The sequence below is a fragment of the Falco punctatus genome (genome assembly GCF_963210335.1).
Source record: "Falco punctatus genome assembly, chromosome: 3".
In the NCBI taxonomy this organism is placed as follows: domain Eukaryota; kingdom Metazoa; phylum Chordata; class Aves; order Falconiformes; family Falconidae; genus Falco; species Falco punctatus.
Window position 1 is genome coordinate 90,806,538 of NC_137582.1, and position 27,087 is coordinate 90,833,624.

The following is a 27,087-nucleotide window of genomic DNA, read 5'->3' on the forward strand; positions in this document are numbered from 1 at the left end:
ATGGTGACATATTGGAATGTTTTCCCAAACAGCAAGAAGCCAAAAAGGGGTTTCTGCAGCTGCAAATAGGTAAGAAAATGAACCCAGTTCCTCAAAGAGCCACAAAACATCAAGCAATTTTAAGGTACTTTTGAAAGAAAACCCTAATACACAATGACATACCGTCCTTCTGGACTCTATTTTTGCTAATAATAGAGCAAAACACCTAAGCAGTAATAATAAGAAATATGCTTCTGAGCAACACCCACACGTTTAAAGGTACTGCAAAGACTGAGGTTTAGTTCAATCATTTACAAAGTTCAAGATAAATAATCTGTAAGAAAGGTTTAATATAAGACCCTATTTTATTACCCAGAAAATTATGCTCCACCAGAATAAACTGAGAGAGAATTCATGGGGTTTGCAGCTTGTCAGAAATGGAGATGACATTAAACTTGCCTTAGGGGAAATACACACACATATATATTATATACTATGCAATACCTGGGCATTAAGATTTCCTCTTACCTGAAAATGCCCTTCTCTTTTGTTAAGACCTGAAAAAATACAACACTAGCAATCCAAGAACAGCTGGTGAAAAACAAATAAACCTAGGAAACTGTCTGCATGTTGATCCAGAAATTCTTGCCACATCATTCCCTTTCTTCAATTTTATTTCAGGAAACCTAACGCACACTGGAAGCAGGAGTTTTATCTGAAAAAATTGTGTACTTCAGTCACATTTGATACTGAATAGCACCTTGAATCCTATCCCCCCATCTCCTGCCTGATGTTTAAATCCAAAATGGTTTTAGCAGCCCACTAGCTAAAATTTCCTCAGACTAGCAACCCTTGCCTTGTACCATCTGAATGATGCGTTTCTGGACTTTACGAAGAAGGGGGTTGTTATGTCTAATAGTTCCCGACACAATGGACAGCAAAAGCATGTTGAAATTTGAATTAAGATGACAAGTATTATCTATATATACATTAATAAAGACTTTTATTTATATAGGGTTAGTATCCTCAGATAGTATAGAGCTAGAACATTGTTTGGATACTGTTGCAACAGTATAATCCTGGTGTTCCCGTGGGATATGGCATATGTTTCTATCCCTGGTAATTTACGAGCTAGTGGACCTTAAAACTCTTGCTGCTTCTTTCCTCTAGCGACGTTTCGCTGGCATGGGTCCAGCTCTGAATATAGCCAGTCCACAGCCTTTGACTATTAAAAATATTTGGTGCCTGTTCATTTTGAGGTGAGGGTCCGCAAAACTCGCTCCAATTACTGGCCTTGCAAGGTCTGATACAACCCCACCAGGTTCAGCAGTGCCATCCGGATTTACACCCCTTTCAGTGTCTTACCCATGGTCCCACAGCAATATGTTAGAAACACCAAAACTCTAAAAACAAACAAACAAATCGACCCCGTATTCCCATAAAGATAAAAACGTGAAATGAACATAAAATGAAGGGAGATAGTGCTGCCACTTCAAGCAGTGAGGATTAAAGGACTCCAGCCTCATCAGATAAGACTCCAGATTTTCTTGTCTAGCACTCTTGTTTTAATCCATTTTCCAGTTCTATATGAAATGAATTATAGCTAGATCTGCATAGCGTTTAAGGACATAAATCTATCCTACAGTGTATTTGAATTTAAAATATACACAGCCTAATATCTTTTCATGCCTGAAAAAAATGGAAGCGAAATCTCAGGGGGAACAGAGCAATTACCTATTTCAGTCAACGTGTGAAGATTAGTCAAATAAATGGGCTAACAGGCCCACCAGCTGGAAAAATTAAACTGAAAGCCTGCTTCTGAATATATGCATTATATCACCCTTAGCCAGAATGGCTTTAATTATTCTTAAATATAGCAGCGGAATGAGAAACAGGAAAATCTTACAGACCTTTTCTCCCGCAATGGAGAAAGAGATGAAAAATGCCATCATTGTAATTCTTATTGCCTCTAGATAGATGGGTAGTCTTGCAGGTCGTGGTAATCCTTGGCTTTTTATATCATCTATTTAGCTCAAGGATCTAAAGATACTTTTTTAAGTGCTTCTGAATTCTGTCACTCATCCGTCATCTGGTGGATATGGAAATAGCATTGGGTCCATTTTGCAGGCAGGGATAAACACTGCCGCATTGGTGACAAAGCATGAGTGCCGGCTGAGCCCTCACTGCCGGTTCTCTGCTCGGACTATCAGGCCACTCAGAGAAATCAAGAAATGTAGGGTGGGATGCATTTTACCTAGCTTGAGTTGTCTTAAAACTGCAAGTCTAGACAAAGTTAGTCGTGTAGATTTTTTTCCCCTGGATGAATCATCTTGCTTCACCCTACCTATTTTAGGATAAGATGAATCACCTTCTGAAAGAGTCTTTCTGCTGGATGCCTCATTTTTAGATACGTCAAATCCATCCTATGCAGAAAAGCACTCTCTAACTACTAATATTCTTACTACTAGCTAGTTAATAACCTCTATAATGAATCTATCTAAGGCCAGCAACAGTGCTTTATCTAGTATTCTTCACTGGCAATTACAAAAATACTGAATTCTTAATTTTCACAATCTCAAAAACTCCTGACAGAAAACAAACAAAAGAGCCACTATGTTTCAACAGAAAATACTTGAAGAAGCTATTACTTCATCAGGCACATTGTACAATGGAAACAGTCTCTCAGTCGAGACGGTGAGGAAGAGAATACAAACACATACTCAAACTTGACAGCAAATGTGCCTTTTTCTGTAGTTCTAGCATTTTACATATGTTTTAGGTGGGGCTGAATTTACATTTCTGTTTTCTCACCAGTCATCTGCTCGATGGGTTCCTTCTTGAATATGTGCTGTTGTGAGACCAGTTTTGCTGGGGACAGCAGAGAGCTCCTGGGTCAAACCTGCTTTGATGCTGCAGCTGGACACAGCTCTCTGCTGCCCTTATAAACCTGTGCCTGTTGCTCACTCTACTTTTGGCGTCCAGTCCCAAAGAAGATGCTGGAGCTCAGTACAGATCTAGCCGTAGGAATTAATTGCTTTAGGATGACAGAGATGACAGAGAGTTTCCCCTGCTGGGAAAACTCCCCAGTGAATTCCCACGTGAGAGCCAAACCCCTTCCAAGCCATCAGCTTAAAAATAACAGTTGGGTTTTGGAAAAAAATGTAATTCTTGGGGGTTTGTGTAGCCTCTGTTTTTCACTCTTTAAGGTTGCACTGGTGTTGAGTTTTCAGATGACTTCTCCATAACTAAGGAACTTCTCTGCAACCAGCTCCATCCAGAAGCAGAGGCCTTAAGAACATCAGCCAGGGTGAGACTCAGCCCTGTAAGACTCGACAAGTACGAGGCAGCCCCAAAGGCCTCTGAAACCCAAGAGGCCCATCCGAGCAGAACTAAGGAGAGACAAAAAACATCTCCGCTGCCCCAGTGACAAGCGCCTTAGAGATACCAACAGCACTTACAACAGCAAGTCAACAGATAAACTGCCCCAAATTCAAACTGATGAGTCTACTTCATGACTGATTTCACTCTTATGGGTAATCCCCAGGATAAAAACTTCTCCCTGTTTCATGCCAAACTGCTACCAACAGGTTTTAGAGAGGTTCTGCATAGCTTGGGGATTTTTCAAGTGTTTTAAAGCCTACATGATGAAGAACACAATGACTAAAACTGAAAGCCTGGGCATTCAGCACCATATGTTACTGCTTTGCCATAGAAAGCTTCACGGGTTTAGGGTTAGCAACCGGGAAATGATGATCTCCTGCCCATGAAGTTGCAGGTATTCAGGACACTCCCACTACTGAACTGGCAGAACTAATGTTCTTTCATTTCATTGGCAGAAGGAACCGAAATTTTTTTTCTTAAATCTGTTTCTCTAGAATATAGCTTTTAAAACCACTCAGCAGAAATGGACTTAGTGGATGTGCAGAGATCACAAAAGGACTTCTCCCCTAGTCCCAAAGTGCAGTTTCCCTGCTTTAAACAGTCAGCTCCTACATTGTTCAGATGCAAAGCAAAGCTTCTGAATGTGACCTGATGTGATGCTAATGTTCTCGAGCCTACCAGCATACCGGCAGAAAAAGATCAAAGCTTTAGGCACTGCTCCCATTGAGCTATATGGACAACTTAAATGCTAACAGCATCAAATTACTGCATTGCTGATAATATTAATGGAACAACTGCCTCTCCGGTGTAAGAGCAGAGCCAGTGGTTATGGGTGAGCCTGAATATAGCCGGACTTCTTTTCCCCACCTCTAACCTTATAATATCTTTTCTATATAAATAGCTGTCAAAAATACAGAGGCTCTTGAATCTTCCTCTACTTAAGCACTGAAATCTAGGAAAGAGATTATATTACATTTTACCTTACGATGAACTAATTCCGTCTCAGCACGTCCATTTCCAATGCCAGGTTTGTGAACTATGCCATAACAGTTAGAAAAAACAGCAGTAAGGATAACTTACTGCTAAGGAAGTTATTTATCTAAAAAAACAGCAAGAAGAACATTATAAAGTCAAAAATATTGTAACACAAGTCCTACTAATATACATATTTAAGTAAAAAGTGAATAAAGGGTGGTAAAACTGTAGGCGCTTTCCCTATTCTGGGTGACAAGATTATTTGGGATTAACTTCTGTATTGGATGGATGACTCTGAGTACACTGTGGGTAAGAAGGAAATAATACACATTTTTGTGGCTACAAACACTAAACCAAAAAACTAAACTGTCTGGCTTTATATTGCTAAAACACAGAGTTGTGGAAACACTGCTAAAGTTTTGTTGGTACAGACCATGGTACTAATCTTGTCTCTTTCTGTTTCTTTATCTCATGCTTTATCTTCCCTTTACTTTCTACTTTTTCCCCTTTTTCCTTTTCTCTCCGTCCTTCTCTCTCCCTCAGTGTTCAGTTTCTTTCTGTCTCAGGTAGAGCAAGGTTGGTTAGCAAGGAAATCCTGATGCAATTGTGATGCTTTCCTGTCAGCCTTCATTACTCACTAAGGCTATAAAACTGTAAAGAATGATATCATTATTACTAAATAATTTCTGCACAGATTAGATTTCAATAGGCTAATGTTCCCCTTTTGTTTCATTTTAAAAAAACAACAACCACTTCCGTTTTTTGGTACAGCACATGGAGGGCACAAGAACATCTACAGCTGATCTCTAGACATCCTCTTTTTTTTTCTTTTTTTTTTTTTTCACTGCTCAGGCTGTGGCAGTGGCACCCTGTGAGGTCAGTTTGGCAGAGTAAGGTGCTCGTGGGGTACACCAGTGGGGTGGCCTACCCTCCCATGTCCCATTACCACTGTCCCCTCTGGTGGGTCACTGGCTATTGAGGTGGGCAGCTGCTTCCTGAAGGTCTCTGAGATGATGGACTGCAACCCTCTGCCTCCCTGTACCCACGGAGGGAGGGGGTGGGAGCCACAGCTTTGCTGCCAGCAACGCGCTGCTGCACTCGGCAGGAGGGCAGTGATGTCCCCACCCTGGGAGACCGAGAGACATGGGGTTACCATGTTTCCCTGGAGTATCTGAAAAATAACCCAGACCTTAGGGGGAGCTGTGGGTGGAGAGGATTTTGAAACGCGATCCTGGGCTTGAAAATGCAGGTCCTAACACCTCCCCGTTTGCCCCCCCGTAAAGCTGTAGCCACAGTAAGGTCGGTGAGATAAAAGAAGAGAGAGGTACATACCGCATCTCCTGCTTCCCCCTTGGCACTCTCCTACTGCTTCCATACTCATTTCCATCTGTGCAAAGTGCATGTAAAACAACTTAACCCCTTGCCAGCCAGATACTGAACCACAGTATTTGAATCGTTCTTGGTTCCTGGGCCTCCTTAGGTACATGAGTGCCATGTCGGCACTCCAGGGGGTGGCTGAATTGCTGCGTTTGTGTGCTGGACGCAGGGGAAATGGAGCCCGGCTGTGGGCATGTGCCAGCCCCCGCCAGGGAAGAGCTGGCATTGTCTGCCTAACAAAGCATTGACATTTCTACCAAGCACACTGAGTAAATTTTCAATGGCATAATCAAGCTGTACGTAGTGATACAAACCAGTTCAAATTTCCTAAAAGCAGGAACATCTACAATCAAAACACACAACAAAAAGACCTGGATTTCCAATCCTGAGCAAAGAGCTGAGAGGGTAAAACTTTCAGAGCATCCTTGAATGCCAAGTGTTAAAGCATCCTCAGCTGTAGCACCCAGCGCCTAAGGAAGGGCACCACAGTGGGTGCAAAGGATGCTCAGCACTGCAGGACATCACCCAGGGGTGCTCGAGTGGGATGTGCTGGGCAGGCGGACGGTTTTGAATGTAGCAGCTCTGTGCAAAACAGTCTTTGCTGTGTCTTGTTTCCATCAGCATATGTATCTCCCTGTCACAGCATACTGAGCAGCACTGAGCACACCTGACACAGCAAAACAGAAGCAGAGCAGCCTCGTGACGCAGCAGTAATTCCAGTATACATCTTCCAAGGAAAGAAAGAAAATAACTTGCAGTCTGCTGTATGAAAAGGCCTTTCAGCAAAGTTTTTCACAGCTACAGTGAGATACATATAGCTACATATATACAGCTAACACACCAGGGAGATAATCTACATACATATACTTCCAAAGTACATTTGGATAAGAACTGGAATTTTCCTCTGCAAGTAGCATAACAACTAAATATTTAAGTGGTTAGAAGGCCAAACAATTGCAAACAAGTCAGTAACAACCGTATTTCTCTCAGTTCCTGGTATCGCCCACTGAGGACAGATGTAAAACAGGGCCCGATAAGCCCAAAATTATTCTGTAAAACTGAACATAATAATAAAAATAATAATAATATTAATATTAATAAACAGCGATATGGAGTGGAAATATGTATACCTCCCTCAGAAAATCTACAAAAAGACAAGGCCAGTGCTTTAGAGAGCTCACCATTTTTTCTTGTACCAATCACCAAACACTCCTCTAAAATATTGTTATATAAACTGATGCTTGATGGAGTTTGGACTAATTAGTCTTATGTCAGAGACAGACTCATAGAAGAGCCTTATACGGGTACCCAGCACCCCAGCAAACGCACCAAGTTCTGCCTGCTCAGTTCGCTGCACCCTGGAGACAATTTGTGATCACTGGCACCTTAACAAGTCCGCACTTTGCCAGAACAACTGACCGGGCTGATTAGAAACATCCAGCCATGTTTTGTGGCAAAAGGCTGCTGTCCTCCCTGGCGTGGGAGGGAGACGGGTGTGTGGGCCGTGGGGAAGGACATGATGTGAAGGAAGAAGAGAAGCGCTACAGATGTCCCGCCGGGACAAGGCTGCAGTGTTCCTGCTACATCCTGGCAAAGGGGAACACAAGCACGAGCGCAAACAGGGTCTGTGTGCATTCAATGAAATTGTTTTTGTATACAAAGAGGATTTCAGCTGCTGTGAGGCAGATGGAAGGCGCTTTTGGTCGCGCTGCAATGTCTGGTACTGCCTGCATTCGGAAGCATGCGTGGGGCAAGAAAAAAATACACTACTGTGCAATGTAAATTGTCTGGTAAAAAAATTAATTCAGCACAGAGCTATCCAAACTACAGAGGAACAAGGAGGAGTGGATGGCTTACCCTGCCACTCTGCTCTTTCCTTTCTCCTAGAAAAAAAGAGCTGCTCACAGATGTTGGTCATGAACCCATGCAGCTCAAAGGAAGGTGAGGGGACAGCAAGTGTCAGAGCGCAGCAACAACCACGAGAAACTTCTTTTTCAGAGTAGAGGAGAGTGAACACAGAGCAGCTACAAACAGGGAACCTTTACCTTCAGCAGGGCACCTGCTCACCTCCTTCAGTCGCTGGCAGCAGCTCGGTTCTCCTGGCTGGGGGAGGCACAGACACCTCCTGCCAGTGCCTACAGCCCACCCTCCCTCTGCTGTTCTCTCCCCCAGGAGCTGAGCTGCTTCTGCATGGCTTTCAGGGTGGCACAGAAACAGGTGAGCCAAAATGCATCCCACTTTCAGAAAGTCTGAGAAACTCTTTACTAGACCGGCTAGTTCATCCTACTAGGGTGATTGCATCACTTAAATATCTGGTTTGCTAAACTCTTTAATTGGGCGAGTGTTTTTCTATTGAATTTTGCAGGTCTCCATAGATCATTTACCTTCCAGTACCTCATGCCTGTTAAAAATCTTTCTCCCAGCCCGGTTTTGTATGGTGCTAATGTCAATCCACATCAAAGTCCACAGGAATTCTACACATGTGAATCCAACTTTAAGCAAAAAAAAAAAAGGGGGGGGGGGGCTCAGATTTTTATTACGTGAATTTTATTGGAACATTCCCTTCATGTCCCTACATACAGAAGAGCGTCTGGATTCAGTTACAGCTGCATTTACTCCCACACATCTGCTCCCTTATTGTTATAGTTACCTTTTCTCGGGGGATTTAAGAAACTACCCCCCCCTCAAAAAAAAAGCCTTTCAGCTTTAGGTCTATGATGACGAAGATCAAAAAGCCTTTGGCATTCCTGCACTGTGACATGAATTATGCTTTGAAGCTGTTTAAAAATTGCTTTTCTAATTCAAACATTGCCGTTTGACCGCTGGGTTTCTAACACCAGCATGCAGCAGGGCCGATGCCCTTTCTCTCCATGTAGGTGTACAGCTTTTGTTTATAAGCACAACCCACCTATGAGTGGCATTTCACTGGAAGGGATGTAAAGCAAGGTATATAAAATCTCCCTAGCAACAAAGGTAGAAACAGAAAAACAAACTTTGGATACACTGGCTTCAATTGATTACACAAGTTGCTGGGCTTACTGCATGATGGAAAGCAGTAGGAGGACAGCCCCAAATGGGGCCGAGTCCGCCAACGGAGGATGCCAGCAACATGGTCCCCATTGTATTAAAAATCTTATTTTAATAGAATAATACAGTATGAGGTGAGATACTTCCCTATTTCTCTTCACTCCTATGTGCAAACCCTCCATAGGGATTTAAAGACCAGACTTTATCGTGGTCTCACTGCAAAGACGAATTCTGCTCCAGCTGAAGGCAGGAGCAAAGTTCTGGTTTATTTCAGTGCTAATGAGGGTGGGCACTAAATGCCTGTGTTGATGAACCTCAAGGCGGGAAGGCAGATGAAGATGCCAGGGCCGTCAGGGATGAAGCACTGCAGCAGCACACCTAAACGTACACCCTGGCGGCACGGGCTTGGGCTAAGGGGGGAGAAAGGAGAAACCACTGAGCTCCTGCAGTGACTGCAACCTACATGGCTATTACTGACATGAATAAAAAAAACTTGGTCCATTTTGGATTGCTCTCGTTAGCTGGTTAAGGCCCGCTAGTGCGTACTGGGGGCTGGAGCTTGAACTGATTGAAAGACAGACACTGCCTGCATTTTCTATACAGGAAAACACAAGCTAGGTTCTAGAAGCTGTCATTTTCCAGGGAGACAGTTAAAACTATATGGTTTTAAGTATGGATGGAACAAGATTTAGAAGAACCAAACTGGCTTATCAAGAAACATGTGCATGGCAGGGATAAAGGTTAAGACAAGGGAAAGCATAGCTTATCAGAACTATCTCCTAATAACCTCACCAGCGAGCTAGCATTTCTGGGACCTGAAATGACATGGGCAGATAGGGGTGCAGGCTGCAAGGCTGCTCTTGCCCTGGCCAACGTGTGACTGCCCTGGGAAGATGCTAGTTAGTATCGACGGCAATGTGCTCATTATCCATGTGCTCCCAACCATACAGTAGCAGTCCTATCTGAGACGTATAAGTAAGGAGGAACAGCGTATTCCTCAGCTTGTAAATTAATTTAATTCCTGGAGTGCACTTACAGAGTAATGCCTGAGGCTTACGAAGGCAAAATGGAGCTAGAGACAGCACATTAGTCTCTGGAGAGACATACCAGCTGTTTCACGTCCTGATGGGGGTAGGGTGGAAAACAGTTGTATACAGTCTGCATCATCCACTTGAAATGAGAATATTTTCCTCTTACTTTCCCATACTATTTAAAAATCATATACCTGAACCAATAAAGGAAATTAGCATCTTCACAGAGATGCATTAAGTCCAAATCCTGCAGTATACCTCTGAGATACAATGCTGAAATAGAAACAGCAGTCTTCTCCTCCTGCAGAGCATTAGCAAGAAATAATGATTCTCTCTGATGAAGAAACAGATTAAAAGGGAAATTAAACTGTAGATTTAATTTCAATAGTGGTGCACCCAAGTCAGCCCATAAATAAGCCAATCTCACCATCTAAATTAGGCATCAATACAGAATTAATGTTGACCTTAGGAAAATTTTAAGCCTTAAGAAAAGGAAAGGGTAGATGAGTGTGCCCTTTTCAAATACGAATCTATAACCAAACCTCTCAAAACCAAAGACAGTTAGTGACTGATGGCAGGCAACTGTAATTTAATAAATATGTAAAGGGTTTTCATCTCACTGAAGGAAGGGGCAGGGTTGCCCTTAGAGCTGAGATCCATATGCTGCTAAACTTTGTGGAGGTCTAAATTTATATTCAGACATTGTGACTAGCCCATATATTTTAATAGGCTGTATCAAGAGCCTGCATTCAGGTACCTTATCACACTGAGACACCTCAGATGCAAAGCTCTTCTCTAGATCCCAAGCCTCGGTTCCATAAGAAATCCCCTTCCAAACGCTTACTGTAAGTGCTAGGGGTTTCTGTTCTGGCGTCCTCATTTCTGCCTCCCAATGAGCAGTGGTTTGCACAGTACTGAGTCAGACTATCACGTCTCCAGCTCAGCTTGAATCAGTCAGGTAAGGCACAACGCAGCTGATCGCTTAGAGCACATAATTATAGCATCCGTGAGCTGCTCAGAGGATGCTGGCACTGACAAAGTGGGAAAGGCTAAAAGCATCATATTAAAATGTCATAAAACATTCATTTTGCATGATTAGAGAAACCGGTAATTAGCATTTTTCTTTTAGTGCTTGACTTTTTATTCCAGCTGCTCTAATCCAGCTTCTTTCTACGGCAATTATTGCCAGGAAAGCTGAATTTGGCATTCTTTTCATGTCCACTTTAAAACCTGCTCTGTAATCTGTCATCTAGGCAGGTCTCGTATGCAGTATTTGAAGATAAGTAAGGGGTTTTTTCCCCATAGTCAAATTATGTTCATAATAAGCTTCAATTGCTAAACACTGAGTTGTAGAAATATGTCCATACTCTATTAAACAAATCATATAAATATGTTTTTTCTTTGTTAGTCTAGATTTATCTTGCCAGGGCTGAAGCTTTGTGTAAAAGGACTGACCCCAGGAGTGCATATGTCAAGCTGAATTAAGGAAAAGCACCAAAAAAAAAAAAAAAAATAGAGTAGTATCTAAACTTCCTAAGAATAATAGGATGTTGATTAAATTGTTAGAAAGTTAAATAAACACGTGATTTTTTTTTTTTTTAACTGTCCTTTGAATGCCTCAGACTTTCACTTGCCCTAGCTGCCTCTGAAGGTAAGGAGGAGAATTAGCCCACTGCTAGAGGGCATGCAGATTTCAGGAGGCAGTGCTCTGCCAAAGCTTTCTCAGTGACATTGGGTAAGTCACTGAAGCCTGGGGCATTTTGACATCTCATTTCCATCAAACTAATTGAGTTGTTGTAGGAGTAGAGAACAGAGCCTGAGACTTCGGCAGCAGAAGGGCAAGCTAACATCTGCTTCAATGGGTAAGGCAAGCAGTAGCATTGCTCTAGCAAAAAGCCTCTTGGAGAGCAAACACCAGCACCATCCTTTTACGAGCACACCCAGAAAACCCAGGCTGGGAAGCACTGAGAAACAAGCCATTGCAGGACTCTGACCATGCACCACTACTGCTAGCATTATCATAAGAAAAAGACAAAAACCATCAGGTATCCCCAAATCTGGTGGCTTCTGACCATGAGAGGGTCACATGTTAGTTACTTGGTGCAAACTGGGGTAACATTGCCGTGCCTGTGCCACATGGCCACAGGGGAGGAGGGAGTACGCTTCACAGGCTGAAGCAGTCATCCACCCCTCCCCTGCCTCTGAAGGTTTTTCACCTGGGTATCACTTTCATCTGGCTTCAGGAGAGCAATCCACTTCCACGTCTTGCAAATGATTTGCCACCTTTCACTTCCCTGAGGAGACAACTGCAAACCCTAAAAGCTCTTAACCTAACAGAGAAAGATTTCCTTGGCACTTAAGCCGATTTTTTGCTTTTTCAGTGGCATTCTGTCCCTGCTGAGCTCCCGCTGTCAGCCCTCATCATGCCACCCGTGCCTACCAAGAGTCAGCCGTTCTGGCCACACATGGGCTGGGCTGCCTTGGCCCTGCTGGAAAGCCATGCAGCCGTATTAGCGTGGCATCATATTCCAGCCACTGTCTCCAGCTTCCCAGCAAGTGTGCTACCTCGAGGACAACCTCACGTTCACCCACGAATATAGATTTTGGACTGGAATTGCCTTAACCTTCAAGCTGCCCTTGGTGGGTATGTGGGGAGAGCGCAGGATTATCTGTATCCCCCCACTGTGACCCACAGCCACTTAGAAAAACAACAGCCATCTTTCCTCATACATATCCCTTTAGCACTCCCCCACTAACCTGCTTTTGCTCTTTCCTGAACCCCTGCAGAGCTATCAATCTTTTTCTGACAAAAAGTGTCAACGTTTCCAACTACAGCAAAGCCATACAGAAATGCAATAGCATTTCTTGGCTCATTAATAATTTCAGAAAGGCAACCCCATTTTTCCGCTGTTGTATGATTTTTTGAGTTGGTTTTTCATTTCATATTAAATATCATAGGTAGACATTAAGTAGCTAAACAGAGATGCTCTTATTTCCCTAAAATAATGATTTAGATATTTCAAGTTCCAATCACCTTTCTGGTGCCACATAAATTCCCGATAAAACCTTTATCTAATAAATGCTCTTCTTCAATATATTAGTAAAAGGCCTCAATATGTCCATACAATGCCACAGAGCTCTTTAATACTAGAGAAATTTAGAAACGTGCTTGTATTATTTACTTAAAAAAGGACCTCACTAGCATTTGAGGAAGAGAAACATGGAAATCAATATCAAGAAACATAAACACAAACAAGGAAGATATTAAATTAAACCACAGTTGAAAAGTTCCTACTCCAATGAGTACATGATGTGCAGCCAAAAACCTATTTTTATACTACAGAAAGTATTTAAGTGAGCACATCTGCAATAAGCTTCTGTGGGAACATATACCGGGGATCTTGCCCACACAGCATACACAGGTGGATTCATGTTTGGGCAGCGGACCCTGGAGCATCGCAAGCCACCTATGCCTTCTGCCCACTGTCCCTGTCAGACACAGCTATGGAAAAGTTGCTCAGCCTGGGTTTCCAGCATTTTCAAGTTCTCTATACATACAGCTGTAAGTCTTCCTGCTGCCTCTCTGGTTTTGCTGAAAGGGACCGTGATTTCCAACACATCGGGTTTCCCCCGCTATTTCCCTGCAGCACGCAGGCAAAAAGTATTTCTTTTGCCAAACCAAATCTCAAGGAGCCTGGTGAACACATCTGAGGGAAGTGCCTGCCTCGCTCCCCTTCACCACCCCCTCTCCTCCCAGGAGCCCCCAGCCCTCCTGCACACAACCTGGCATGCTGGATCGATACGAAGGGCCCTCGTGTTGCAGACAGCTTCCCGGCAGCTGAAATTATTCCAGCAGAGCCAAGAGCAACGCAATGCCTGGGGGAAATGACAATTCCTGACAGATACCATCTCCTGTCTTCAGATACAACCTCAGCACTGCTCTTCATTTGTCTTAGTGAGTGATAAGATGAAGTGGCAAGGTAATGTGGGACCGCACAGGAGAAACCTGAAGAGCAAAACTTTCCCAGCTGAGCAAAACCAGTCCTTTTTAGTCACTCTTCTCTTTAGCTCGCAGAAATGGCGAGCTCTGTAAATGTTTTCAATAGGCTGCAATTCCTTTTTGTGCAATTATAAATATTTTAACATATGACATCAGTACAATATGTTTTCATTGTGTTTAGGTCTCCTTAATTAGGATGGGGCCTGAGTTCTCCTTGCTGCCTTTGGTACTTGGATTTGGCAACCAAATTTGTTTTGTCTCCACTTACTGTTCTTTCTTCCAGTGCAGAAGGAGCAACGCACACTTCTTTTTTATTTATTGTTCTTGATAATTGGCTTCGTTTTCAGTCAGAACTGATCTGATCATCATGGAAAAAGAAATAAAACACATAAAAAAACCATTAAGGGATACTTATCTCCAAGTTAGAAGGGTAGTGAAAATAACCAGAAGGATGAGATAAGTGGTATTTCTAATCTAACGGATAAAATCCCCACTTAAACATCTACAGACGATGATACAACTTTCAAAAGCAACTATTTATGTCCTTTTATTTCTGGACTTTGTACTTAATACGGTGGTTAATTTATAGCAAGCAAAGGCATAATTTACAGGAAGCCAGAAGCTCGATCCCAATACGAAAGAAGTCAATGACACACCACCCCTTCCCCCTCCATCACACTGGCCAAAGCTGCACCCTGGGTCACACCTGGACAGCATCACCAGCCACAGCCCCCAAGTACTGACCAGAGGAAGACCGCCCCAGGTACCCACCACTCCCTCCCCTTTGGGTGAGGACCAGAAGATGGTCCCATCCCACCCAGCTGCTCCAAAACACCCTCAACACCCTCCCAGTGCCAAGTCCCACCACCTTGAAGCCACAGTGAGAAACTTCAGGATTATTCACCCCGCAGCTGGAGCCCTTGTGTGCTACTTAATAATGCGAGATGCCAGCAAAGGGTACTTTCCATAGCTTGCTTAGTGTTTCCTGGTAATCACTTGGGTGACAAGCGGGCCCAGAGGCTGGGCAGAGGGGACTGCTTTGCTGGCGCTTAGGGGAACATCGTGCGGCGGGCGGGAAATTTGTTTGGGTATGTCTGACTACCAGAATTAGTCTGCAACTTTTGCTTATTTGTGGTCACCGAAATTACACTACTACACCGCATTATTAGTCAAGGCAGATACTAAAACGACCAGATCGCTAGAAGATGGAAACAAGCTAGTTAGAATGAAAGATTACAAATTAGTAAAGTACATGGAGTAAGAATGCAACTCCCTTTGTCAGCCAATATGGCAAGGACAACCGTTTTTTCTCCCCCCTAAGCAAGCTAATAAGGAATGTTAAGCAGGGCTCCATTTGCTCTTGAAAGAGGCTTTTTAAGTAGATTTAAATGTATTAACTAACATACCAAGATGCTTTATGAGAAATCCTGGCAATAGAATTACAGAGGTTGACAACACATTCAAAGTGAAAAATTAAATCATAACTGGTGTGCCCTGTCTAATCTCATTCATTTAAATCAGAGTGAGAGCAAAACTTGTCACAGAAAGAACAAGAACTAAACGAACAAGATGCTTGGGGACTTTCTGGTTCTTTCCTTGATGTCTCCCAGGGGCAGAGTGAGTTTCATCCATTCAGCCAACTGGTCAAAGAGTGCATGTATCTGGGTCTGATTCTCTGCTACCTGCCTCTCTCCAGGCACATCAACTCATGGCCAGATCCAGGAATGACAATTACAGGCATGTAAGCAGGACGTAGGCTCCACTGGTCTCTGTAAGTCCCACAGCCGGAACCAGAGAGTCCAGCTTGGCATCGCGTAGCCCTGGAGCCAGGGGAACTTGCTGGGTCACCTCAACTTTACTCTTCAAAGATGCCCAGCCTAAGCAGGCAAGACCTATTACCTATGGAGTCAAACCAGTAGAGCACGCCTAACCCGTGCACAGGACCAGCTTCTCCCAGGTAATACAGCTGCCTTCTTTTCCCTAAACACATACCAGTAGCTCTGCCTAGGCCTGCAGTTAACACTTACCTGGGGAGCAGCGTTCTCTGCCTTCAGTCTGAAGGCTTTCAAGGTTTCCACCACCAAGGAAAGCAGCCTAGCCATCTGAACAGGGGTGGGGAAAAGAGCCCAAGTATGGAAAAAAGGAGACAGCATGTTACAACAACACATGACCACCAAGAGCTAAGTTCGTTACCCTGCACAAAGTGCCCGGGAAATCAAAGCTTACAGTGTGTTCTCCGGGAGAAGAATGACAGCACCATGGATGTAACAAAAACACATGTCGTGAGTCTCTTTGAATAATTAAAAAAAATAAAAAATATTGTACTATATAGCATTAAATGCAAGAATACTGCACATGAAAGTACTGCAGCAGCAACATGAAAGGAGTTATGTTTAAAAATCTCCAACTGTTATGCAACTTAGATTTTTTTTTTCTTTAAGTACAAAAATCTGCATACAAAAGACAGAAAATGTTTGGGGGATAAAAATAAAGAGGAGGAGCAACACAATCCTCAGTTCAGATCTTCCCTGAAGTTTTGAAAGAAACAGGGAAGAAAAGCAAAGGCAAAGCTTCCAATGATACTGTAAGTTACTCAGTAAAATTCTTCAGGAGCACATGTCTTTGAAGTACCACAGGGAAGGCTCAATCCTATTACAGCCCTCCTGAGGAAGTGTTAATCTTCTAGACAAAGAAACCAAGGCTCACTTTTTATGAAGTTGCATGTATTTTTGATTGCTTCTGGCTTGGTTTATTTGTTTCTTTAAGGCTCATCAAACCCGATTTTTTTCTGAACCACTAAACCTACCGTTCAAGCCAAAGGCAAATGGAAGCTGCTACGAAAGATCAGGCCACTTTCTTTTAGGAAGGGTGAATTAACGGGCCTATATTTAACTGTTATTGATGAAATACTGGCGTTACAGAAATCAATAAAATAATCCATTGCCAAAAACAGCACTAGGATTTTATTCTTGATTTAGAAATTGCTGGCTACAGTCAAATAAAATAATAAAAAAAAGAAGACAAAAAGCATGTTTTGCAGGTTCATAAAAAAGGATGCAAGAAAAAAGGCAGAGTGCTAGGAGATAAGCTATATTGATAAAATGTAATCCTTTTATGTTGGAATTAAAAAGGATTCAAGGTTTATATTTCTGGTGCTTTAAACTGCATTGATCATAAATAAGCCAAAGTTAGTATCATGTCGTGACACTGTCTGTTGGGAAAAATTTACAAATCAACCTCTTTATTAGGATTACTGTTATTACTTTACAGGAGGGCAATGCAATCCAAACCCTGGACTTTTTTTTTTTATCTTCTAGAGACAGATGAACAGCTTTTGGTTGGGGATTTTTTTTCTTTTAAAGTATAAAAACCAATTACTGGCCTTGACTGAAGCTGAATTCAATTCCTTTTTTGATGTTCTGCAGTGCACTTCTGAGCAGCTTTTGCAAGCTATGACTAGCGTACAGCATTTGCAGTCCCTCCAACAAAACAGAAAATGTATTTGTAAGCTCATTACTACTAGAATAACAGCACAGACACGACTCATGCAGTTTGTTCTTGCAGCAATGATGAAGAAACTTCACAGTATGAGCAAGGGGGAAATCACAGTGATCAATTTCTGATTTATTTAATCAGTTGGGGCTTTTTTGTTTGGGTTTTTTTTGTTTGTTTTTGGTTTTTTACATTTAGGTGTGGATTCATCACATCAAATGTTTTTCACCACCTCCACTTTCTTGCAGAAAGGCTGGCAGGTACCAAAGACAAGGTGTCCCAGAGGGCAGCATGCGTCTTACAGAAACACAAACACCTGCTCAGGAGGCCTTCAAACCGGGTTTAGAGGATATAAAGACATTTTGCGTTTCTTTTTCCTTTGCAAGGATCAGTGATGCATCATTTGCCATGTTCACCCTTGCTCTTGTTGACCCAGGGGATTGGCTGCCTGTGGTTTGCCTGCTGTTTCCCCCAGGGCCCAGCGTTGCTCCCGGGCCATGCATCGTTCTGCCTGCCATCAAACAAGAAATGCAACCCATGGAGAAGGAGAAAGATTTGCAGCCTTCACACAGGCTCCATCTGGTATCCAAGACCAGGATCAAGACTTAAAACGCAGCAAATGCATTTGTTGCGGCACTAATGCTGTTTTGCTTGTGCACTGCAAGCTGTTCAAGTCAGATATTAAGTGGGGAAAAAATGCACCATGGAATTTAGTTATTACATTAATTTGATTTTGTTAAGCAGCAAAGGGGAATAAAGAATATATATGAGAGCAGCTTCAGACATAAACACAGAGTGTATTCCATTTTGGACAGCCTCACGCGCTGCGTATGGCACAACATGTAGTTTTCTTCTTTTTGTTTGTTGTTTTCAGTTTAGGTTTTATCCAATTATATATCTATTGTGTGACAGGCCTGGCATGAGAGATCCCATTTACAGGAAATATTTCTGAGATCACAGGCCCTGCAGGCTAAATGCAAACACTGGAGCAGATGGTAACTGATCCAGTAGAGCTGTACCTAGGGGTGCTGGAAGGGGGAAAAGACTTGGAAAGTAAAGCCGCTAACAAAATAACCTCGCATTATTAAAAACTATAACCAAATCAGCCCAGTGAGCAGCTAGGGACCTCATTAGGGATGCCTCTGACCACTGCCATTGACCTGCTCATGGCAAGGGGCCGGGGGCGGGAGGGAGGACAGGCAGAAGAGGGTGCTTGGTTCTAAAACGACTTTCTACCTGCCCAAGAGGAGGGCAAAGGGGGTGTTTTGCCCATTGGGTAATCACTGTTGGAGAGCAGCAAACCTCCTGGAGGAGAAACATGAGAGCTAAATGTCAACCCACCCTTTAACACAGTCGTTCCCAGGCTCTCCCTTTGGCACAGACGGAGGATGTTGAGACTAGCCCTGCGAGACGAGCTCCCTCCCCTTCCTAACAATGCAGTGACTGTGCCCGGCCCGGCCCGCTGATGCTTCTATTCAAGCGGGTGCCTTCTAATCTGTGATGCATCTTGTGTTTATAGCAGCGGGCTGAGACCAGGTCGGCACTAGGAATAGCTGACCAGCGTAACTGCGGCAGCTTAATGGCACAGGCGAGCTTGGGCGGTGCAAACGCCATCTATCCTGGGGGAGGGTGGGGATTAAGGAAGGAAGCTTGCATCAATACACTCTCTAGTACTGTCTTGCAGCAAAAACCACCCTTTTGATGATAAAACTGCATTTATGCCAGGGTTGTAAAAGTGCCGTGGTGAGAAATGAACCGTGCTGCAGCAGGAAAACAATTCAACCACAGACCTGCAAAAGCAGGTAACTGTCTCCCTGTATATTGAAGAGGCATCTAGCACAGTGAATTTCCAACCTCGATACTGTGACAGTATCTCAGTATAACAATGCTAACTTTTAAATACTTGAGGGGAAGCTCAGGGAGACTGGATGATAAAAGTAAGATTCCAGACCAGTAAACGGGAACAGCTGACCAAAGCCCTTGAGAACCACTGACTCATTCATGACCACTGTTTTAAAGGTTGGTAAAAGCTACATCGCTTCATAAGGCAGAGTTTTAAGTTACCTCACCTATTTTATCTGCTGGAGAGGGGCTAATTATGCCCACTTACCTACATTAATTGTACTGTCCTGTCTTTACTAAGTCAGGTTTCATTAAGCTAGAGGTGGTCCCTCAACTATACCTGTGTAATTTTTGACACTCCTTCTCTTGCCCTACCCCCTTTGGGCTCTGTGGCTGCTTCTCACTCATCTGAAGACTTATCCTGCCACCCCTTAGCCTTCTGCACTCTTTCACAGACAAAACAAGCAGCGTTTGCTCTGATTTTCCTGGTGGGAGATGCTTCCCAGGCTGCAGGGGAGTCCTCTGGATGCCCTCTCAGGCTGCTCGACTGCTTTTTTATTCGAAGTGGGGCAAAGCATCCAGCCGAGACCTCACCAGCACGGAGTCTCTGTATAAAGGTTTCTTCACACCTCTTGTACCTCACTCCCCTCATATGACCTTTTTCACCCTTTGGAATGCAAAAATAAGCCTTGATTTACATGCGCAGTCCTGTTTTACCAGGATCCTCTAACATAAACCCCCCTGCTGCCACAGAGCCCTGTTTAAATCAAGAGGCCTTCACATGGGTGAAGATGTCTTAAAGAAAGATTGGGATGTAACTCTGTCACAATTATTATGATTTGGTAACATTTAGCAGCTGCGGGGTTTTTGCTGTAGACATCAGTTTTATAGCTGAAACTGTTCCTTTAATTTTTTTGCAAGAATGTTTCGCTATTTTTTTTGTCATTGTTGTTTCCTGGACTCCTAAATATAGCCAACTGGAATAACTAGCACCTCTGTAAACTGTTGGTTAAATGCCACGCTGTGTTTCATTTTGCACTCTGGAAGGCCATTTAAAACACATCAGCCTTGTAGAGCTCAAAATTTAGGAAATTATTTACATTCTGGGAATAACTTCTAACCATTTCTTCAGGCTTTTCTGCCTTTAATACACATTAATGCTATTCCCACCAAATAAAAGCGTGGCCTGAAATATACCAGGTGTCAAAATAAATGGCACTTCAAAGTTTAAAAAACACAATTGAGAAATGAAAAAATGGAAAGGTTGCTCTGCTGTCATGAGCTGTTTTGTCACCAGGATGTTAAACAGCAAGTGGACAACTTTGGGCTTCACAGGAAATTTCCAGGCAAAGTCAGACAGGCAAACTCACTGGCAGCAAATGAAGCCACTGCTGCACTTAACCCTATGGAGTCAAGTTCATTAATGTCAGTATTTGGCATAAAGGCACACTATTTCAAAACTAAAAAACATCATGGAATTGAGTGCCACATTTCTGTCTGAAGGGGAAGTAAGATGTCCATCCATCCATCTAGTGTCTAAATGTCACAACGTGTAAGGCGGTGAATGGCATGGCCATTGGAGGCACGGCGTGAATCCCTTACTCCATTTTGACACCACACACACACACACAGATCAGAAAGCTGAGGTGTGGGGGCCAGTATTGGAAAACACGGTAAGTCCACAGCGATCCAGAAGCCTGTGCTACATCCCTTGACTCCAAAGTCATTTGAAAGAATGGAAGCTCTGAAGTCCCTTTGAAAATGCCTGCCTGACCCACAGAGAGTAAAACTTTCTTATTGATTCAATTTTCTGTCAACATTTCAAAGGAATTGTCATCCCCATTTTGCAGCAACTAAGCTGTTTGCCTAAGGTCAAAGAGTGAATTAACATTAAACTAGATTACAGAGTATCGTGGTTCCCATTCCTGTGGTCAACCAGCTAGCATCTGATTAGGTCACCCCGGTACATTTAATTTAAAAAGAATGTTGACTCTAACACTCTGCCGAAGAAGTGCTCAGGCCTTCAATAAAAAGTCATGTGAAAGTGAGAGAGGGAACAATAAACAAGAAGGCTTCCTAAGTCTCAGTAACTTGCAAACCCAAAGAGACAAAGAGCAACGCAAAGTACTGTATTGAAATATCGGCATTTGCTGAAAAAAAAAAAAAAAGTCACATAAATACTCTTGGCTTTTTGGGCACAAATGCAGCCAGCAGGGTCTGACCATTGTTGAAGCCCAGGGCCAGAGCAAGCAGTTTTGGGGAGGCTCAGCAGATGCTCTCAGATAGTCCCACCAGTCCTTGGTGTCTGCAAAGGCATCACAGCCTGGCCAGAAGGAAGGTATAATGAAAATTAGGTAGAATGAATACCACTCAGAATGACTTTTTGTACTTTTCAGCTTTGAAACAGAAGATGGGCTACAGGACCTGTTCGGACACACATGAAGAGAGGCTCTTTCAGAAACACCAACTGGCCTGTGCTGGAAGACTGGAGAGCTTTTAATTTATGAACTGCGTTCCTCTTCCAGGTGCCCATGAAAACCATAACACCAAAACAATAAAGATACTTGCTAATTTTTTTGTATTTGATGAAAAGGCTGGAGCTTCTCAGAAGAAGAGAAACATCTGTTTTTGCAAAGCCCAGCTATTGCTTCTGTTACCATTGGCAAGCCAGCAAATAGCTGCCTGCTCAAACCAAACTGCAGCACATCCCATACGAGCACTTGTACCCTTATACATTTAATATTCTCAAACCAACCCTGATCTCTGAATTTGTACTTTGAAGCAGTAGGCAACTTAGAAAGATTTTGCTGAAAATATATATTCAACGTCATTTGTTGACAATTCCAAACATCAAATAGCCTCCTGTACCTGCTTGGTTATTTAAACAAAGCTTGTTCAGTTTGCCTGCCAAGCTAAATGTTTCTGAAGTCACCATTCAGACAACCACTAAGTAACATAAACTGTGAAGACAGGTCTTCAGAAGCCCCAGACCAAACCCTGCAGCACATCCACAGAGCCCACTGAAAGAATAGAGCTCGGCTTTATGTGGGATTACCGAAGTGCAGTTATCCCTGAATTCTTCTGTGACTTACCACTCTTGCTCTGCAATAAGTGTGCTTTGCTCCTCTTTAGCCAAAACCAATGCTGCAATACCTTAAAGATGCTCAGAAGCAATTGCGTACTCTTTCCAAAACCAGACTACTGTTCGTGGACTTGTTCAGGAACAGCTGCTCCTCCACACCCGTTTCTGAATAACACATGAGTACAGAAATCCTGGGAAATCTGTGTCATCAAAAATGTCAAGCTATGGGCTACTGAGATATGTTAGTCACCTACATGCAGTTCATTGGGTACCAAATATGAACAGTGGAGGTTATCTAACTGTCCTGGATGAACTGTATGAAAAGCTGGTAGGAAATCAGAAGAATGGTTGCTACAAAACCTCAAAAGATCAAAGAGCAGAGTCTCTGCTGGCAGAGCCACCATGGGTTTCCCAAGGAGTTTCTGTGCAGCTCTTCCTGTGGTACCACCTTCCAGCTTGGATACAAGCAAATCACTGCCAATTTTCATGGCCTATCACTCCGCATACATGTAATCCTTCAGGAACATGGCTTTTCACACACCAAATGGTATTCTCACATGGAAATAAGCAATTTATTTTGCATAGAAAGTTAGTCTTTGTGTAGGAAAGTTCTCATGCAAACAAGTGCATGAAGATTAGTGTGTTTTCTAAATTTAATTCTAAAAGTACATTGCACAAAGTAAAAAATAAAAGTAAATTGCACAGAGAATAGCAAGAAGACATACTAAGCAGCTAAGTTCATTCATTCAAGATAATAATTCCTTTTCCTACTCTTGCCTCTCTGAAGATCTTTCTTAATTCAGCAAAGTTAGCTACATACCCACTCGCCTTCAAAACATCCTACAAAGGTTTGTGAATGTGTAATAAATGCACAAGACATGCCTCCTGTATGTTGCATTAATAAGGGTAAGGTTTGCATTTCAATCAAAGGAATGCTAATTACGTACTTAAGGAAACTTCTTAATGGGCAGGCAGCACTGAAAAAGAATGTATTCATGCATCTGTGCAATTTGGTCCCTCTCCATGAAAATCCACTGAGGCTTAATAGCTGCATGAGAAGGATGTGGGATGCCTTTCCTCCTGTCCACTTGCCCTGGCTCATGCACCTCTAAAAGGTCCTACCATCGCAGCTCTACAGTTTTGCTGGTAATTTCACCAACCAGCTTTACCAAGCCTCGCCTCCAAACTCCCACACAGCAGAAGTATCCAGCTTGCACCTGCAACTTGTATGCTAACATGGAAGAAAGCTTGAGAGCTACCAGTACACCCACAGCTGTTTTCCACAAATCTGAAGAATGCAATCAGCCTAATTGTTTCTTTGAAGATAGACCATCCTTTTCCTGTGGCCTAATTTAGACTCAACATTAAAAGCATATAAAGCTAAAAATGGAAAATCACTCATAATTGAACTTGTAAACTATAGAACTTACTCTTCATGAAGTAATCTCCAATTTTACCTTTTTTTTTTTTTATTTCCTCATCAAATGGTTTCCTACTTTAAATGGGAAACACTATAGCAATGACATACTCAGTTATGAACTCCATCATTTTTGACCGGTTGCAAGTTGGATACAACCGAGGTGAAAAAAGACAGCTTCAGATCTGACCAAAGTGTACCAAGGTCAAGTGAGAGTCTGCTGGAACTGGGATCACACCCGCAAGGACCGCAGACCACCTGAGAGAAAAGCAGTGCATGACAGAAGAGCACAGAGGCAATAGCAGGAGGCCAATAAACACTGGCCATTTGCTGAAAATGACCAGCTGCTGGGTGCTATGATAAGCCACTAAAACAATGCTGTTTACTGCCAGTGAATAAGCAGTTTCAGAGCATGCTTAGTAGAGGGAATGTTGAACTAGCCACACGCACAATTTTGAAATGTGAGACATCTTCAATTTAGCAGGAGAAATTCAAGTTGTGATACACTCAACCTGTCTGCCTCGGACCTCAGGACCCAGGTTGCACCCAGCTGATGATACGACCTCCATACAAAGACCAGCATGCAAGGAGCTAGTAAAATGCCCCCAAACAAGAAGTCTTAATGGGTCCTCAAAAAACCCAGGAACTGTGCTATCCATTCTTCAGCACCATCTACTGGTACCGTACCTAGCATCAAACTATTTATTTGCCTGCAGGTCATGGCCAGCTGTCACCTGCCCATTACTCCAAGAAAACCATGGACTCCACCAGGTCCAGGGTCCCTCTGTTACTAACAGCTTTTGCCACATGGTGAATACACTCCAGTGACACTTCTGGGACTTACCAATCTCCTTCCCATGCTGAGATGCCTAGAGCTTAGACCTGAACCAGCTCATATGACACCGGGGGCCTGGACTAAGGCTGTTCCAGCTCAAGAAATGGGGTGATATATGCCCATGACCAAGGCATTCCTGACCATACCTGCAATATTGGCTTATAAATACCCTTGGATCTGCTGACCACAGAATGTGATCTGACAAGTGCTATCATTCTTTCTTTTCACACCTCTGTCACCTTTTGGGCTTCAGTCACATCTAAGTGGCATCATCACACTCGAGTGACTTGGGACTATGACGCTCCACTCTTTCAAGAGTGGCTTCAGGAGGACGAGAGACAAAATGTGAGGCATGGCAGCATCCCCAAGGATGGAAGGCATGCTAACCACACGCAAACACACTAGCTTTGCATGGGGAAAGTGCAGACCACCCCAGCTGAGCCTCCCCAAAATGGAAAGGTGTTTGTGTCTCACCACGCAAGCTCTGGGCAGTGCTCAAAAAAACCAGCCTCCAGCAAATACTGGAAACATGGGTCACAGCTAGTTAGCTGCTTCTGGAAAGCAAAGCAGTTGAAGGAAATGTTCTCATTAATAGAAGGAGGTTTTCTGGGGCCACGTGGACAGTTCTGGAGACCGGAGTCACTACAATGCACAGGCTCTCATCTCTGCTTCAGTGTCCTCATGCCCTGTTGTTTCACTGCTTTAGCTGAATGTTGGGAAAGTGTTGACAGGGATTTCAAAGGGAAGTTTTGAGTCTAAACACATTGTTGAATCCAGGCCCTTGCCAGGCCCTTGGTGGTTGTTTTGTTGCACAAGAAAAAGGAGGGAAAACATGAAATAAAACACCCACTGCACGCACTTTCCCAGGGCACAGGCACAATCACCCAAAGGGCTGAAGCCCGGCAGCTCCTGCACCCTGCCCACCCACCCACCAACTGGCTTGCACCATCCCTCCGCCAGCCTTCAAATTTCATGCTGCAATATTGCTCAGCACCATCTGATTTGTTTACATGGCGACTGTGCGGGTGCTGATCTCCACTCACCTAGAGCAAATGCCCTGCCGCATCTGGTCCTCCCCCTGCCAGCCCAGCACCCACCTGGAAATAATGACCATTTCTCAGGGATGCTGCTGGGCTACTTAGTAGAGCATAGCCTGAAGAGAAGATGAAAATTACAAAAAACATTCCAACTGGGATTTTTCAGCCTGATTTGTGAAGACACAGCTTATGTAAAGACCAAAAAAAACCCAAAACACATCTTTCTTATCTTACTGCCTAAGAAAGCACCTTTGAAGATTCAGAACAAACAAAATGTACCCAAACAGAGGTTAAAAGTAGACCCAAAGACAGATGATAACTACTGACATTCCACTTCATTGCTGATTTTCAGGTCTGAATACGGTATTTAAATATACAATACATAATGTAGGTAGAAGTGAATTTCACCCTCTGATACCCGTGGTTTTTTCCTGTTTGGCTCAGTCATTTAAAGGAACAACTTTCCCCTTGAACTCTAATCATTTTTGAATGAATTATTAAAAAGCCTGGCTTTACAAGCTGATTTTCTTTTATATACAACAGCGCACAAATAAAAGAGGAAACTGATTAAACAGGGAACATGACAGTATTCACTTGACAGCATACTTTGTATAAACCAAATTGGGCATGTGTGGTGCACGTGTGCACATCTGCGGGCGACGAGAGGTGGTTTCTTTCTTCAGTCCTCCTTCTCATTCAGAATGACCGTGTGCTGTTCTGGCACTTTTCATTTTAACATATCCAGCTAATTATGCTTTTTTAAAAAAAAAAGTTTGTAGTGCCGCTTTGAAGAGATAAAATATTTTAGTTTGCATTTATATTTAGTTCTATAAATTTATTTTGAAGTAACAGAGCTTAAGTTGCATTCCTGAATGGCTTGCATTTCATCTTCAAAAAATCCTAGTAACTCTGGAATATATACCTTATTCCTTCTTGTTGCAAACAGATTCTAGATTATATTCATAATGAAACCCAAGGGATTCTGCCAGCTTTCTTTTGAAAAGTCATGGCAATAAGATGTCTATGTTCTGCAACCTCATGCACTTATTCAAGACCGATAAAAGACTTCTTTTGAAGTAAATTATAAGCATGCAGTACCTTGAAGTGATTAAAAAGGAGTCAAATAGTTAAATATGCCTGTTTTTTTGTGTGAAAGCAACCACATTTCTAATAGGAAGGATGTACTGTGAATAGGAACAGTTTTCCCTTATCTCCACACATTAAAGCAAAGCTGCTCTCGGCTCGGGTGGCACATGGGACCAACCACAGTTTTCGTGTCCAGCCACTGCATACACCGAGGCTGCTGCCGAGGGCAGGGGAGCCAGAGCCACTCGCCCCTCTGTACCCCTCATCGAGGTATTTCTCACCTATGTTAACTTTGCACCAAAGACTTCGCCTTCAAAGAACAATTTAATCCATAACATAGCAGGCAGAATTCCCTTAGCTCTATGTTTCCTCTGCAACACATTTTTTTCAGATCCATTCTGTCCATTTCTGCAGAGGGCATACACGTTCAATAACTTACACATTTGTCTATATTAGATATTATTAGCTTCCCATATGAATCTCATTGAAAAAAAAAAAAAAAGATTAATGAGGAACATGAGCATAC

General features: G+C 43.0%; 1 protein-coding gene and 1 long non-coding RNA gene across 2 annotated transcripts in view; one reads left to right on the plus strand and one right to left on the minus strand.

Annotated features, from left to right (window-relative positions):
• BCL2 (BCL2 apoptosis regulator) overlaps positions 1-27,087 on the minus strand; it is a 103,938-nt gene that overhangs the window by 51,267 nt on the left and 25,584 nt on the right. The window lies entirely within an intron of this gene.
• LOC308059888 overlaps positions 1-27,087 on the plus strand; it is an 82,303-nt gene that overhangs the window by 43,667 nt on the left and 11,549 nt on the right. The window contains exon 2 of the long non-coding RNA XR_013926474.1: positions 1-27,087. This exon is cut by the window's right edge and continues 11,549 nt beyond it. This is a non-coding gene — a long non-coding RNA (uncharacterized lncRNA).